The sequence below is a fragment of the Alosa pseudoharengus genome, unplaced genomic scaffold (assembly GCF_046254945.1).
Source record: "Alosa pseudoharengus isolate Yale_2024_CS ecotype anadromous, Long Island Sound unplaced genomic scaffold, YU_APseudo_1.1 YU_APseudo_1.1_scf_14, whole genome shotgun sequence".
Taxonomy (NCBI): domain Eukaryota; kingdom Metazoa; phylum Chordata; class Actinopteri; order Clupeiformes; family Clupeidae; genus Alosa; species Alosa pseudoharengus.
In genome coordinates this window covers 12,932,219-12,937,893 of record NW_027468609.1, presented here as the reverse complement: position 1 = coordinate 12,937,893, position 5,675 = coordinate 12,932,219, and the positions used below count along the sequence as shown (strand labels likewise).

The 5,675-nt window shown below is 38.1% G+C and overlaps 1 long non-coding RNA gene across 1 annotated transcript; it reads right to left on the bottom strand.

Annotated features, from left to right (window-relative positions):
* Positions 1-233: 233 nt before the first annotated feature.
* Positions 234-2,925, bottom strand: LOC143122404 (uncharacterized). Its single transcript, XR_012986664.1, has 4 exons — positions 1,871-2,925; positions 1,133-1,333; positions 487-655; positions 234-400 (listed from the first exon to the last, which is right to left on the bottom strand). It is a non-coding gene; the product is annotated as an uncharacterized LOC143122404 (long non-coding RNA).
* Positions 2,926-5,675: the final 2,750 nt, after the last annotated feature.

The window sequence follows — 5,675 nt, the reverse complement described above, 5'->3', positions numbered from 1 at the left end:
TTTCAGTAACCATGTGGTGACTAGAATAAACCCATATTACTAAGCAGCCAATATGCCCTCTCAAGGGTGTTTTTCAGAGACCATGAAAAGTATGTGTAGCTGCCGTGCCGTCAATGATCCTACAAACTTGACCATATCAATGTTTTGAGCGTAAAAAGTATTGCAATTGTTTAATTTTATTCAGTACATACTGTTTTTTATTTCAATTAATTTCATAGTTAAAGCTTGCTGTATGAATGTTCAAATTGAATTGGGTTTAGGGCAAGGGGTTCTCCATCTTGGGATGGGAGTGGGGGTGGGGTCTGGGGTTCCCCATCAGGAGGTGGGGTCTGGGGTTCCCCATCAGGAAGTGGGGGTGAAGTTTGGGTCGCTGTACCCGGCACTGGCACAGGAAAGTTGACTGAAGAGAAAGACATACAAATATTTAACCAGTATGTAATCAGTATTAATGTAAAACGGGATCATGATAGAGAAATACACACTTACACTTCAGGATTCTCTCATAAAATGAAATTACGTTGGAGCATAGCTCCCCCTTTTCATCTATGCCCCCAGCCATGCTGTGGGGCACCATCATGCTGGCCTTGAAGCCCTTTTTGGTCCTCTTACCCAGTAAGAGGACAGGGTAACAACCAAGAGTGGACAGTTTGTCCAGCTAAAAAGGAAAATTTAAGCAGTTCACTGACAAAAACAAAAGCATCATACATTTGACAAATTGCATGTGTGTGCGACCAATGTCCACATTACAAGTTATTACATTCAATGTTTTTTTAACCAACAAAGCAGCCTCTGTGTAACCTGACTCTCGCCAGATGAATTTCGTTCCGATAACATTGGATAAGCCACTTGTCCGTCATCTATTGACGTGCTACTTCAACCACTCACATCGAAGCCAACCGGTGACGCTGAGAACAGTCTCAGCCGCTTATACGCTACGTCACATCTATGAAACTCTGGCCCTGCGTCCTGATTGGCTCTACCATACAATCTCGTGCTGAAATCACTCTCAACGGAACCAATCCCAGATGGATGTGAGTGGAGCTAGGCAAAACGAAATTCATCTGGCGAGAGTCAATAGGCTCCATCAGCAAGTACCTACTATTGTATATAGAAATATAGTGTAAATTATTACCATGACGTACGAACTGTCAATGACGGCCGCCCGATTACGGTTGGTCATGACACTAGATTTGAACTCTTTGGTTATTTTTTTTCTGCGGCTTATGAGGCGCTCCTTGTGTGGAAGGGGGGCCTGACACTCTTTGCACACCCTGCATGAAATTGCAATAAATGCCAAACATGCAGGGCATTGTCGCTGTGGACGAGGCATTTTCTGAAATAAAAAAAGCCATAAACAAAGATGTCAGTTGCTAAATGCAGGGATGCAAAAAACGTGAGGGAGAAAAAAGTGGAAATCCTGGGGTTGGGGGAAGTGGTGCTACAAGATAGCATATTTTTACTAACACATTTATCTGGAGACTTAGTCAGGATGATTGAAGATCAGGATACAGGCTTTTATTCTTTTCATTCAATGAGGGGCCACTGTCCTGAGAGGTAAATGTTTGTGCCACCCCAAACAAGGGCTTCATCAGTAGTCTATTCTCTAACTCAACAGAGGAAGGGAGGCTCTCAGTGAATTCTGATAAAACACAGGACACTCTGCATACACACACAATAGCCTACTGCTGTAAAGCTGATTTACAATAGCCTACTGTCATACTTTTCAATGCATTTTAATTGTGTAACATATTGCAGGACCTGCTGCCAATCACCAGAGTTAGGGTTGCTACTCAAATAAAGTAGCCTAATTAAAAAAACAGATTTTTTGACCAACATTTCAATAGACTATCAAGATAGAAAATGGTCTCACCACAAAGAACTGTAGGCTACTGATGTACTGAAGACAGAATGAAAGGATCTGTAACATATAACAGTGATTGACAAATTTGCTATTAAAAAGCTCCAGTTAACCTATCCTATTTATAAATAAAACAGCTAAGCTTAGCTATTGGGTATGTCCTAGTTAGCATGACAGAAACAAACAATAAAACATTTGAAAGGAGCCACAATCAGCAAGATTACCAGTTAGGTGGTCATATATTTAATGAAAACGAAAAAGTTAGTGTAAGTGTAAGCTTAATTCCTTTCTACTGATTATAACTAAAGTAATCAATTGGTAGCAGCTAAGGATAGCTAACCTTAATGTTTGTTAGTGAGCGCTAACGCTATGTCAAAAGCTAATGATAACAATAGCAGCAATGCACTAAAGAGTTGTTTAATCCTCAAAATAATTCTGATCATGTATAATATCAGACCAATAAAACACAACCTAGTAGAGTTGTTTCAACTATCTTACCAGCTCCTTAACTACTATTGACTACTATTAAGGTTACACAAAACACGTTAGCATACAACCTACCTTGCCACTGGAGAGCTGATGTCAGATGAGAAAAAGATTTAACAAAATGCAATGTGGGAAATGGGAGGAATGTGGTTCTAATAATAATAATAATAATAATAATAATAATAATAATAATAATAATAATAGCCTAATAGTAGTAGTAGGCCTAGTAGCAGCAGTAGTAGTAAAAATAATAATAATAATAATAATAATAATCATAATAATCATAATAATAACAATGGTAAGAATCAGGTTTATTAAGAAGAATTTCACATACAAGGAATTTGCTTCGGCCTATATCAAATATAATAACACAATCAATAGAGTCAAGTCAACAAATCAAGTCAAGTCACTTTTATTTATATAGCACATTTAAATACAACAGGAATTGACCCAAAGTGCATTACATGGCAGGTTAATACATTAAAAAAAGGTGAAAATATGACAAAATTTGAGTTCCTATTGAAAGGCAAAGCAATTTCACCTATCCATCCTGTCCCTTGTAGGTGTCATTTAACATACATTAGTACATACCCCACCTTCCTGCAATCTTTGGACAACATAAATCTATACATGGCTCTTTTATCCATATTGGCGAACGAGGTACACATATGACCCATTTTGAGCTCCAACTCAAAGGCAAAGCAATTTCACCTATCCAAACCATATATTTTCTGAAAGCCTGTCACTTGTAGGTGTCATTTAACATACAGTAGTACATACCCCACCTTCCTGCAATCTTTGGAGTACCTAAATCTATACATGCCTCTTTTATGCATATTGGCGAACGAGGTACACATATGACCCATTTTGAGCTCCAACTCAAAGGCAAAGCAATTTCACCTATCCAAACCATATATTTTCTGAAAGCCTGTCACTAGTAGGTGTCATTTAACATACATTAGTACATACCCCACCTTCCTGCAAACTTTGGACGACATAAATCTATACATGGCTCTTTTATGCATATTGGCGAACGAAGTACACATATGACCCATTTTGAGCTCCACCTCAAAGGCAAAGCAATTTCACCTATCCAAACCATATATTTTCTGAAAGCCTGTCACTTGTAGGTGTCATTTAACATACATTAGTACATACCCCACCTTCCTGCAATCTTTGGACAACATAAATCTATACATGGCTCTTTTATGCATATTTGAGAACGATGTACACATATGGCCCATTTTGAGCTCCAACTCAAAGGCAAAGCAATTTCACCTATCCAAACCATATATTTTCTGAAAGCCTGTCACTAGTAGGTGTCATTTAACATACATTAGTACATACCCCACCTTCCTGCAAACTTTGGACAACATAAATCTATACATGGCTCTTTTATGCATATTGGCGAACGAGGTACACATATGACCCATTTTGAGCTCCAACTCAAAGGCAAAGCAATTTCACCTATCCAAACCATATATTTTCTGAAAGCCTGTCACTTGTAGGTGTCATTTAACATACATTAGTACATACCCCACCTTCCTGCAAACTTTGGACAACATAAATCTATACATGCCTCTTTTATGCATATTGGCGAACGAGGTACACATATGACCCATTTTGAGCTCCAACTCAAAGGCAAAGCAATTTCACCTATCCAAACCATATATTTTCTGAAAGCCTGTCACTTGTAGGTGTCATTTAACATACAGTAGTACATACCCCACCTTCCTGCAAACTTTGGACAACATAAATCTATACATGGCTCTTTTATCCATATTGGCGAACGAGGTACACATATGACCCATTTTGAGCTCCAACTCAAAGGCAAAGCAATTTCACCTATCCAAACCATATATTTTCTGAAAGCCTGTCACTTGTAGGTGTCATTTAACATACAGTAGTACATACCCCACCTTCCTGCAATCTTTGGAGGACCTAAATCTATACATGCCTCTTTTATGCATATTGGCGAACGAGGTACACATATGACCCATTTTGAGCTCCAACTCAAAGGCAAAGCAATTTCACCTATCCAAACCATATATTTTCTGAAAGCCTGTCACTTGTAGGTGTCATTTAACATACATTAGTACATACCCCACCTTCCTGCAATCTTTGGAGGACCTAAATCTATACATGGCTCTTTTATGCATATTGGCGAACGAGGTACACATATGACCCATTTTGAGCTCCAACTCAAAGGCAAAGCAATTTCACCTATCCAAACCATATATTTTCTGAAAGCCTGTCACTTGTAGGTGTCATTTAACATACATTAGTACATACCCCACCTTCCTGCAAACTTTGGACAACATAAATCTATACATGGCTCTTTTATGCATATTGGCAAACGAGGTACACATATGACCCATTTTGAGCTCCAACTCAAAGGCAAAGCAATTTCACCTATCCAAACCATATATTTTCTGAAAGCCTGTCACTTGTAGGTGTCATTTAACATACAGTAGTACATACCCCACCTTCCTGCAATCTTTGGAGGACCTAAATCTATACCTGGCTCTTTTATCCATATTGGCGAACAAGGTACTCATTAATATCATTGAAAATTAAATATAATGTAACTTACCTGTCGTATGTTACATACCTGTATCTTCATGATGCGCTAAAATGCTGAGCAGTTCTGGAGGGAAAAAAACAGAAACATGCTTTGCACATAGAACAAGGATAGAGTAAAAATAAATGCATAGGCCTAATGAATCCAATGACATGGATTCATAAGTTAGGATATGTACGGTGTATTGTAAAATGTAAGCATTGTTTTATAAGACTTTGATTTTGGTTTGAACACATTCCTATGAAAATAAAGCTTAGGATAAAGTCATACACTACTCACCCTGGAGCTCAGACCCTGTGGCAATAAAGACAATTTAGACACAGACAAACACAAACACAAGCATACTGTTCTGAGGTTGTCAGCCTGCTGTTGTTATTTAGCAGTAGTATTTTACTTAAATTTGCTAAACATAAATATTTTGTATCAAATGGTTAACATCAGCTGACTGAGTCCATATCCCTATTTATTTTTAGAACGTCGTTTGATGATATCAGCTGTTTGAGGCATAAACTTCACTGGCTTGTTTAAACTAAAACGCTAATCTTAATATTACATATGTCACGTCTTCACATTTGACTTCGATACGGCAGTTTACACAACTAAACTAGCCTAGCCAGTTAAATATGCGCTGTGTTACACAACTAAACTACACAACTAAACTACACAACTAAACTAGCCTAGCCAGTTAAATATGCGCCGTGTTTGTAAATGAGGAAATGGAGAAATCGGTTATGACGTAGTATGGCGATA